The 12,588-nt window shown below is 36.6% G+C and overlaps 1 pseudogene; it reads left to right on the forward strand.

The window, feature by feature from the left end:
• Window positions 1-9,823: 9,823 nt before the first annotated feature.
• Window positions 9,824-12,178, forward strand: LOC141411031 (ADP-ribosylation factor-like protein 8B pseudogene; annotated as a pseudogene).
• Window positions 12,179-12,588: the final 410 nt, after the last annotated feature.

Raw genomic sequence — 12,588 nt, forward strand, 5'->3', positions numbered from 1 at the left:
GAAAATTCCCTCAACCTTGAGAAAGAGAGGGATATCCAGCTTCAGGAGGTTTACAGAACACCAACTGTAGAACCAGAAAAGAAGCACTCACAGATATATCATAATCAAAACAGTCAATATACAGAACAAAGAAAGAATACTGAAAGCTGCAAAAGAGAAAAGACATGTCACATATAAAGGCAAACCCATTAGAATAACAGCAAATTTCCCAATACAAACTTTTAAATGTACAAAGGTCATGGAAATACATATTTCAGGCTTTGAAAGAAATCAACTATCAACCTACACTAGTCTATCCAGCAAACTATCCTTCTTAATTGAAGGCACAACAAACAAAAACTGATGGAATTCATGACCACCAAACCAGCACTACAGAAAATACTTACAGTATGCTTACACACAAAAGAAAAAATTAGAGTCAGACAGGAAAATGAAAGAAAGAATAAACCCTTTTGACCAAGCAGACTAGTAATCAAGCACTAGGGAAAAGGTAGACATAGGGCAATAAAATGTCTGAAAACACCACCCTCCTCTCAAAACTAACCCTGAATGTTAATGGCCTCAATACCCCAAACAAAAGATATAAAATAGCAAATAGAATCAAAATAAAAGACCCAACCATATGTTGCTTACAAGACACACATCAGTCTGAGAAAAACAAACACTGGCTTAGAGTCAAAGAGTAGATAAGGTTTTCCAGGCAAATAGGCCCCATAAACAGGCAGGAGTAGCTATACTTATATCTGACAAAGTAGACTTTAGATTAAAATAAGCCAGAAGAGAAAATGAAGGTCACTTCAATTAATTAAATTAATTAAAGAACAATTCATCAAGAGGAATTATCAATTCTTAACATATATGTGCCAAACGTAGGTGCACCCAACTACACTTAAAAAACACTAATGGACTTAAAGGCAGAGATGGAGTCAAACACAGAAATGGTAGGAGACCTGAATACATCACTGTATATGACCAATAGAAAGGTCATCCAGGCAAAAAGTTAAGAATCTTCAGAACTAACACATGCATTAGACCAAATAGACATAATAGACATCTACAGAGTAGTTCATCCAACTACCATACACATTCATTTCAACAGCTCATGGGACATTTTACAAAATAGATCATACTTTAGGACACAAAGCAACTCTCAACAAAATTAAGGGAATTGAAATAACCCCCTGTATCATATCAGAACACAACAGAATAAAACTAGAACTCAACAAAAAAAGAAACCACAGAAAATATTCAAGCATGTGGAAACTGAATAATACACTTCTGATTGATGAGTGGATGACTGAAGAAATAAGGGAAAAAATCAAGCAGTTCCTAGAATCAAATGAAAATGAAAATATAACCTATCAGAATCTGTGAGCACAGCAAAGGCCATGCTAAGGGGAAAGTTCATAGATGTTAGTGCCTACATTAAAAAAACAAAACAAAACAGAGACATCTCAAATCAACAACCTAATGATACATCTTAAGCTTCTAGAAAAACAAGAACAAACCAAACCCAAAACTAGCAGATAGAGACAAATAATAAAGATCAGGACCAAGATCAATGAGATTGACCCCCAAAAAGCCATACAAAGAATCAATGAAACCAAGTTGGTACTTCAAGAAGATTAACAAATTGATAAACCCGTAGTGAACACAACAAGTCAGAGGAAGGGGAAAAACCCAAATTGGTAAAATCAAAGAAGAAAAAGGGACATAACCAGAAATGCTAACAAATTGCAGAGGATCATTAGGGACTACTTTGAAAACTTATATTCAAGTAAACTGGAAAATCTAAAAAAAATGGATAAGTTTTAGGTTAATATACCTAACTAAAATTGAGCCAAGAAGAAATTAACCACCTAAGTAGATCTACACCAACCAGTGAGATTGAAGCAGGTATCAAGAGTCTCACCTCAAAGAGGAGCCAGGACCTGATGGAATAATGGCTGAAATTTACCAATCTTTTAAAGAAGAACTATACCAATACTTCTTTTTTTTCTCTTCATCTTATTTTTTCTTTCATTCATATGTGCATATAATGGTTGGGTCATTTCTCCTCCCTACCCCCAGCCCCCTCCCTTCTCCCCTCCCCCTCCCTCTCCCCCTTGCCCCCTTGCTTCCAGGCAGAAACTGTTTTGCCCTTATCTCTAATTTTGTTGAAGAGAGAGTATAAACAATAATAAGAAGGACAAAGGGGTTTTGCTAGTTGAGAAAAGGATAGCTGTACAGGGAGATTGCTCATATTGCTTTCATGTACATATGTGTTACATTCTAAGTTGATTCTTCTTGTACTGACCTTTTCTCTAGTTCCTGGTCCCCTTCTCCTATTGGCCTCTGTTGCTTTAAAGTTTCTGCCTTAGTTCCTTTGCATTGAGGACATCAAATACTATCATGTTTTTTGGGTTTCTTACCTATCCTCATACCTCCCTTGTATGCTCTCACCTTATCATGTGACCAAAGTCCAATCCCCTTGCTGTATTTGCCCTAGATCTAAAGTCCACATATGAGGGAAAACATTCAATTATTGGTCTTTGGAGCCTGGCTAACCTTGCTCAGAATGATGTTCACCAGTTCCATCCATTTACTTGAGAATGATAAGATTTCATTCTTCTTCATGGCTGAGTAGAATTCCATTATTATACAATACTTCTTAAACTTTTCCAGGAACTGGAAAGGGCAGGAACACTACCAAACTCATTCTATGAAGCCACTATTACACTTATTCGAAAACCCAATAAAGATGCAAGAAAAAAGACACTTATAGACCATTATCTTTAATGAACATAGATGCAAAAATTCTCAACAAAATATTGGCAAACTGACTTCAACAACACATCAAAAAAGATGATACACCGTGAATAAGTCAGTTCCATTCCAGGGATAGAAGGATGGTTCAACATACGTAAATCTATAAATGTATATAGAATATGAACAGAAGAGAGGGCAAAAATCATATAATCATCTAAATAGATACAGAAAAAGCCTTTGACAAAACTCAGCAACATTTTGTGATAAAGGACTGAAGAAACTAGGAATGGAAACGATGTTCCTCAACATGATAAAAACTATATATAAAAATATCTATAGTCAACATTATACTGAAGGGAAAACAACTGAAACCATTTCTGCTAAAGTGAGGAACAATACAGGGATACTCACTTTCCTCACTCCTATTTAATATGGTTTTGGAATTCCTAGCCAGAGTAATATGACAAGAGCAAGAAATAAAAAAAAAAAAACCCTCAAACAGGGAAGAAGTCAAACTATCCCTATTTGAAGATGATATGATCCATACTTAAAAGACCCTGAGAACTCCACCAAAAAATTGTCAGAAATCATAAAACCTGTGTGAAGTAGCACAGTAGAAAATAATATACAGAAGCCAATAACTTTCCTATCTACCAACAATGAACAGACTGAGATAGAAATCAGGAAAACAATCCTATTTACAATAGCTTCAAAAAATACCTAGGAGTAAATTTAATGAAGAAAACCAAACACTGAAGAGAAAAATTGAAGAAGACATCAGAAGATGGGAAGATCCCTTGCTTGTGGACTGGCAGAATCAACATTTGAAAATGGTTATACTACCAAAAGGAATCTACATGTTCAATGCAATTCCTATCAAAATACAAATGACATTCTTCACAGAGATAGAAAAATCAATCCTAAATTTCATGTGAAACACAAAACACCTCAGATAGTAAAAGCAATTCTGAGCAAAAAGTCCAGTTTTGGAGGTATCACAATTCCCATAGTCATAAGAATAAAAACAGCATGGTATTGGCACAAAAACAGACATGAAGACCAATGGATGAGAACAGAAAACTCAGACATTAATTAACACAGCTACAGCCAACTGATTTTCAACAAAGGAGCCCAAAGCACACAATAGAGAAAAGACAGCCTCTTCAACAAATGTTGCTAAGGAAACTGGATATCCACATACAGAAGACTGAAACTGGATCCATGTCTCTCACTCTGTACCAATATCAACTCAAAGTGGATCAAAAATATTAATATAAGGCCTGAAACTTTGAACCAACTACAAGAAGTAGTTAAACCTAATCTGTAAACTGGGTTAAAAAGAAGACCCTATAATTTCTTGTTTACAAGAAACCCATTTCATAGATAGAAATAAATATTGGCCTAGGGTGAGAGGGTGAAAAAAGACTTACCAAGCTACTGGCCCCTCAAAATAGGCAGATATAGCTATACTTATATCAGATAAAGTAGACTTCAAACCTAAATTAGTCAGAAGAGACAAAGAAAGACACTTAATACCAATAAAAGGAGCAATACATTATATATGCTCAATGCTGGTGCACCCAACTTCATTAAGCATACATTCCTGGACTTAAAAACACAGACCCAAACACAGTGATAGTGGGAGACTTCAAACTCTATCATCACCAATAGACAGTTCATCCAGACCAAAAATCAACAAAGAAATTCTAGAACTAGGTGACACCATAGATCTAATGGAACTGACAGACATCCACAGTATTACATCCAGCAACAGCACAATATACATTCTTCTCAGCAGCCCATGCAACTTTCTCCAAAATAGATTATATTTTAGATCACAAGCATGTCTTTACAAATGTAAGAAAAAAATGAAATAGCCCACTGTATACTGTCTGATCACAACAGAATAAAACTAGAACTCAACAACAAAAGAGAAAATTGAAAATACTTAATTACCTGGAGAGCAAACAACGTGCTTCTACATGACCAGTGGTTCAACAAAGAAATAAGGGAGAAAATTTAAAAAGTGCCTGTAATTTAATGCAACTGAAAACACAACCTACTAGAACCTATGGAACACAGCAAAGGTAGTACTAAGGGAAAAGTTCAGAGCCATTAATGCTGAAAGCACATATTGAAAACACAGATCTCAAACCTAACACTGTATCTCAAATTCCTAGAAAAACAAAAACAAGAATAAGCTAAATCCAAAACCAGTCGAAGAAGAGATATAATAAAAATTAGGGCCAGAATCAAGTAAAAAGAGTAAAAAAATCCCATAAATAGAATCAACAAAACAAAAAGTTGATTCTTTAAAAAGATGAATAAGATTAGCAAATCTGACTTAAATGAGGAGGGAAAAGACCCAAATTAATAAAATTAGAAACAGGCAAGGGGAGAATCTGTTCTGCCCTTATCTCTAATTTTGTTGAAGAGAAAGTATAAACAATAATAAGAAAGACAAAGCATTTTTTGCTACTTGGGATAAGGATAGCTATACAGAGAGATTCCTAGCATTGTTTCCATGTACAAATGTGTTACATCACCAAGTTGATTCATCTCTAACTGACCTTTTCACTAGTTCCTAATCCCCTTCTCATATTGACCTCTGCTGCTTTAAGGTTTCTGTATTAGTTCCTCTGCAGTGGGGACATCAAATATTATCATGTTTTGGATTTCTTACCTATCCCCATACCTTCCATGTGTGTGCTCCCCTTATCGTGTGACCCAAGTTCAACCACATTGCTGTATTTGCTCTAGACCTAAAATCTGCATATGAGGGAGAACATACAATGTTTGGTTTTTTAAGCTAGGCTAATCTCGCTCAGAATTATGTTCCCAGTTTCATCCATTTACTTGTGAATGATAATAATTCATTCTTCTTCATGGATGAGTAAAATTCCATTGTGTATAAATACCATATTTTCTTAATTCATTTGTCAGTAATGGGGCATCTTGGCTGTTTCCATAACTTGGTTATTGTGAATAGTGCTGCAATGCATATGGGTGGGCAAGTGCCTTTGGAGTAACCTGTGTCGCATTCCTTTGGGTATATCCCCAGGTGTGAGATTGCTGGATCATATGGCAGATCTATGTTTAGTTTTTTTAGAAGCCTCCAAGTTTTTTTCCAGAGTGGTTGTACTAGTTTGCATTCCCACCAGCAGTGTACAAGGGTTCCTTTTTCCCCACATCCTTGCCAATATCTGTTGTTAGTGGTGTTTTAATGATGGCTATTCTAACAGGGGTGAGGTGGAATCTTAGGGTGGTTTTGATTTGCATTTTCTCTATGGCTAGAGATGGTGAGAACTTTTTCATGTGTTTTTTGGCCATTTTAATTTCCTTTTTTGAGAAAGTTCTGTTTAGTTCAGTTGCCCATTTCTTTATTGGTTCATTGATTTTGGGAGAGTTTAGTTTTTGAAGATCCCTGTATATTCTGGTTATCAGTCCTTTGATGTATAGCTGGCAAATACTTTCTCCCACTCTGTGGTTGTTCTTTTCAGTTTAGAGACCATTTCTTTTATTGTGCAGAAGGTTTTTAGTTTTATGAAGTCCCATTTTTCCATACTTTCTCTTAGTTGCTGAGCTGCAGGGGTTCAATTGAGGAATTCCTTCCCTATACCTATTACTTTGAGACTGGTTCCTGCTCTTTCTTGTACCAACTTCAGAGTTTCAGGTCTGATATTAAGGTCCTTGATCCATTTTGAGTTGATACTAGTACAGGCTGATAAACATGGATCTAGTTTCAGTTTTGTGCGGACAGATGACCACTTTTCCCAACAACATTTGTTGAAGAGGCTGTCTTTTCTCCATCATATGTTTTTAGCACCTTTGTCAAAAATAAGGTGGGCATAGCTGCGTGAATTCATATCTAGGTCCTCGATTCTGTTCCAGTGGTCTTCATGTCTGTTTTTGTGCCAGTACCATGCTGTTTTTATTGCTATTGCTTTGTAATATAGTTTGAAGTCAGTTATTGTGATACCTCCAGAGTTGTTCTTTTTGCTCAATATTGCCTTGACTATTCACGGTGTCTTGTGTTTCCAAATGAATTTTAGTATAGATTTTTCAATCTCTGTAATGAATGTCATTGGGACTTTGAGGGGAATTGCATTAAACATGTAGACTGCTTTTGGTAGTATAGCCATTTTTACTATGTTTATTCTACCAATCTATGAGCATGGGAGATCTCTCTAACCTTCTGTAGTATTCCTCGATCTCTTTCTTCAGGGGTTTGTAGTTCTCCTTATAGAGGTCATTCACACCCTTTGTTAAGTTTACTCCTAGGTATTTGGTATCTTTTGAGGCTATTGTAAATGGAATTGTCTCCATATATTCCTTCTCAGTTTGTTCCTTATTGGTGTATAGAAAAGCTAATGATTTTTGTAAGTTGATTTTGTATCCTGCCACCTTGCTGTATCTGTTTATGGTGTCTAGGAGTTTTGGGGTAGAGATTTTTGGGTCTTTAGTGTATAGGATTATATCATCTGCAAATAGGGATATTTTGACAGTTTCTTTGCCTATTTGTATTCCTTTTATTTCTTCTTCTTGCCTAATTGCTCTGGCTAGGAATTCTAGTACTATGTTGAATAGGAGTGGGGATAGTGGGCACCCTTGTCTCATTCCTGATTTTATGGGAAATGGTTTTAGTTTTTTACCATTAAGTATGATTTTGGTTATAGGTTTGTCATATATAGCCTTTATAATTTTGAGGTACTTTTCTTCTATTCCTAGTTTTCTTAGAGCTTTTATCTTTAAAGCAAAACTAATACTAACACTCCTCAATCTTCTCCATGGAATAGAAAGGGAAGGAATACTGCCAAAATCATTCTATGAAGCGACCATTACACTCATACCCAAACCAGACAAGGACACAGCCAAAAATTAAATATAGGCCAATTTCTTTAATGAATTTATATGCAAAAATTCTCAATGCAATATTGGCAAACCAAATTCAACAACATATCAAAAAGAACATACACTATGAATCAAACCCAGGTTTCAGGGATGGTTCAACACACACAAACCATTAAATGTTATACAGAATAGTAACAGAAGCAAACACAAAAACCACATGATCATCTTAATAGATAACAGAAAAATCCTTTGACAAAATTCAACGTCCTTACATGATTAAAGCTGTGATGAAACTACAGACAGAAGGACTGTATCTCAGCATGATATTGGCTACATAGGACATGCGTGTGGCCAGCTTCATATTTAATGCAGGAAAACGGAAACCATTTCCTTCTTGGTCAGGAATGAGACATGGTGTCCACTCTCTCCACTCTTACTAACAAGAGCAATAAAATAGGAAGAACACATAAAAGGAATTCGAATAGGAAAGAACAAAGTCAAATTATCCTTACTGGCAGGTGATACAATTTTATACCTAAAATACTTGTAAAATTCCACCAAAAAAATCTCCTGGAAATTCCTTCATCAAATTAGCAGGATCAATATACAAAAATCACTAGTCTTTTTATATACTAACAGTGAACAGACTGAGAAAGAATATAGGAAAACAATTCTATTTACATGAAAAAATATAATACATAGGAATAAACTTAAAGGAAATGAAAGACCTCTACAATAAAAACTATAAAGGAATGAAGAAAGAAATCAAAGAACACTACAGAAGATGAAAAGATCTTTCATATTCAGGGATTGGCAGAATCAATATTGTGAAAATGGCCATATTATCAAAAGTAATCTGCATGTTCAATGCAATCCCCAACAAAATTTCAATGACATTTATCACAGAGATTGAAAAATCAACCCTAAATTCACTTGAAAGTGCAAAAGACTGCAAATAGACAAGGTAATACTGAGCAAGAAGAGCAACATTGGAGGTATCACAATACCTAACTTCAAGTTATACACAGAGTTTAGCAATAAAAACAACATGTTACTGGCACAAAAACAGACATGAAGACCAATGGAACAGAATAGAAGAAGCAGGTATGAATCCACACAGCTATGCCACCTGATATTTGACAAAGGTGCCCCAAATATACAGTGGAAGAAAACAGCAACAAATGTTGCTGGGAAAACTAGATAGCTGCCTGTAGAAAACTGAAACTAGATCCATGTCTTTCACCCTGTACAAGTATCAACTCAAGGTGGATCAAGGACCTAAATATAACTCCTGAAACTTGAAGGTAGAGCAGGAAAGAGTAGGGAACTTATAAGTGTAAGCAATAATTTCCTAAATTTCCTAAACTCCAATGGTTCAGCATCTAAGAGAAAGGATTGACAAATAGGACTACAAGAAAATAGAGAGCTTCTGCATAACAAAACAAACGGTCACCAGATTGAAGAGCTAGCCCACAAAATGGGAGAAAAACTTTGACAGGTATACATCTAACAAAGGATTCATAACCAGAATCAGAGCTCAAAAGCTCAGCTCCCAAAACTTCAGTGACCCTATGATGAAACGTGTAAGTAAACTAAACAGAGCTTTTTTCAAAGGAAGAAGTCCAAATGGCTGAAAAACACATGAAAAAATGCTTAACATCCATGGCCATAAAGGAGATGCAAATCAAAACAACATTAAGATTTCACCTGACTCCTGTTAGAAAGACTGCCATCAGGAACACAAACATCAAATGTTGGTGAGGATGTGGGGAAAAAGGCACCTTTATGTATTGTGGGTGGGAATGTAAACTAGTTCAACCACTATGGAAAAGAATATGGAGGCTTCTCAAAAGGCTAAAAATAGAACTGCCATCTGATCCAGCAATTCCACCCCTCAGAATTATCCCAAAAGAATGTAATTCAGGATATAATAAAGACACTTGCACTCTCATGTTTATTGCAACATTATTCACAATAGCTAAGCTATGGAAACAGCCAAGATGCCCCACAAATGCTGAATGGATTAAGAAAATGTGGTATTTATATACAATGGAATTTTATTCAGTCACAATGAAGAATGAATTTTGTCACTGTGGGTACATGGATGGAACTGAAGAACGTCATCTTAGGAGAAGTTAGTCAGAAAGCCAAAGGCCACATGTTTTCTCTCATATGTGGAATGTAAGCCCAATACAATACAAGCAATGTTATATATGCTTAAAACATGCATACAGAGAATGTATCTGAACGTAGGACTAGTAGAGGAGACCAAGGGAAGAGGAAAGGAAGGAAAGAAAAAGTAGCAAATAATAATGCAGTACATCACATCTGTGCAGGAACAAGACACAAGGAAACACGCTGAAACTGTAGACAGCACAGGATAAGGGAGGGGGGGGTTACATAGATGTAAGCACAATGTATGACAGGTACAATCCCACTGAATATTAAATAGACACTGAAACAATGAAGGGCAAAAATGAAAACCAGGTCATGCTAATGAAAGAATACTAACAGAAGAGGGAAGATAAAGTAAGTAAAGGTGATGAATATAGTTGAGGTACTTTCTATACAAGAATGGATATCAGCTTTTTTACTATTGTGGAACTGAAAGTACATTGTGACATTTTCTAAAGGTCGTACAATGTATCATAGCTGAATGCACCTTCTCCATCATTCTCCTTCATCACCCACTCCACCAATAAATATTGAATTTTTAAACCTGTTGATGTCACCATAAAAAATGGCTAAGGTAGAAAAGAGAAAAATGCGGGGGATGAAGCAATTGGGAATCCAACCAATATATGCAAGGAAATGTCAAAATGAAACTCTCTGTATAGAAATTTTGGATATGACCCATTCGGCTTCCCGGCTCCGGCCGCTGCCGTCTTCCCGTGTCCGCCCGCGTCGCGCCCGGGCCGAGGAGCCGTTGAGGGGGTGGGGGGTCCGGGCCGAGGCCCGCTCGTGTGGAAGTCCTCGCGGCCGTCGTTTGTCTGTCCTCGTGTTCGTCTTCCGTCCGAGCCGTCAACACGCTGGCGCTCATCTCCCGCTTGCTGGACTGGTTCCGCTCGCTCTTCTGGAAGGAGGAGCTGGAGCTGCAGTACTCGGGCAAGACCACCTTCGTCAATGTCATCGCGTCAGGTCAGTTCAGTGAAGACATGCTACCCACAGTGGGCTTCAACATGAGGAAAGTAACTAAAGGTAACGTCACAATAAAGATCTGGGACATTGGAGGACAGCCCCGATTCCGGAGCATGTGGGAGCAGTACTGCAGAGGAGTCAATGCCATCGTTTACATGATAGATGCTGCAGATCGTGAAAAGATAGAACCTTCTCGAAACGAACTACATAATCTTCTAGATAAACCGCAGTTACAAGGAATTCCAGTACTAGTTCTTGGAAACAAGAGAGATCTTCCAAATGCCTTGGATGAGAAACAGCTAATTGAAAAAAATGAATCTGTCTGCTATTCAGGATAGAGAAATTTGCTGCTATTCAATTTCTTGCAAAGAAAAGGATAATATAGATATCACACTTCAGTGGCTTATTCAACACTCAAAATCGAGAAGAAGCTGAGACATCCATGAAGTCTTCCAGTCCTTCTTGGCTATAATCCTAGAATTATTGTCCGTTCCTCTGAAGTACTTCCCAGAATACGGTCCTTCCTAAACCCAAGAAATTGCCTTTTTCAGAGTTTATTTCTCATGTGCACTGCTGAAGATGTATTTCCCTAATCCTTCATAATGAATCAGCTAGAGTTGTCATGATAAAGTCAGCACACACACAGTAAGGCTTCTCACACATACTTGTCTTACTGTGTAGAGTTTTTTTCTTCTTTTTTAAATCTCCTTAAAAAAAAAAAAAGATTTTTGACCATCTTAAATCAAGAAAATTGGATATGTTCATTCTGGTCTTTCTGGGCCAGATTTTTATATTGGTTTTCAGTAAATTTTAGTCTGTAATATTTCATTATAGAGTCCGGTAGCCTAATACTGATACTGACATGATACCGCATGAAGTTTCTAGTGCCACACACAGTATTTAGAAAACCTTTAAGCCTGACTCATGTGGGAGTATAAGGTTTATTTTATCTCACAAATGCATGTGAAATATAATTGCACTGTAGGAATTTAAAAACTGGTCTGCAAAGAGTGAGCAGAAGCACCAGTTCAACGTTGTTGGTTCTTACTGAGAGCTCCTACCTGATGGATTTTATAAACCTGCTTTCTGAGAATCCCTTATCAGCAGATAGCAGTTGGGGAGATGGGAGAAGTTAAAGCATGCTGTTTTGTGTCTATCTGGATTATTACTTTTTTTCCCCCCCTTTTAACAATTTTTTAAGGGGTTGGGAATTGAAGATTTTCTCAAGCTTTCATGAATTTAGAGCATTCCAGCCAATACAATAAAACCTGTTCACAATGTCAGATTTTATTCAAATACTTGTTTGTTCTATCTCTAGTCATTGAATCAGTGCTACTGCACGACACTCTAACTCTTGACTTTTTATATCCAGTCATAAAGTTGACTTTCAGCACAAAAGGTAGTTATAAACAAATAAAAATTCTTATTTTTCTCTTACCAAGTAAGGTTTGGCACTCCTTTGTCCGGTGCCATTAGATGTCTTGATTATTGTGACAACTCTAGACCTGCCTGCTTTATCTAATGTAATCATGTGCAATGTCTACAGGTTGTTTAATAATCAATCACACAGAGGACTGAGGAACCGATGCTGTTTATTATTTGCTTCTATAATACAGATGTATAAAAACTTAAAACAAACATGTTTTGTAGTTTAGTGATCTCCATATATATAAAGGGACATATTAATACTGGTTCACTTGTAAATTGTTATTCACATAACTGCTGTAGTAGATAAGTCTGTGGTACATCTGCTTATGTGTTGCCTCACACTGTGTGTGATTTTCTTTCTGTTATTAAGCAGCACTTTTGTAGACAGTGCATTTTCATATGTGTTGAACACTCAGTGTGTAG

This window comes from Castor canadensis, chromosome 9, assembly GCF_047511655.1.
Source record: "Castor canadensis chromosome 9, mCasCan1.hap1v2, whole genome shotgun sequence".
NCBI lineage: Eukaryota > Metazoa > Chordata > Mammalia > Rodentia > Castoridae > Castor > Castor canadensis.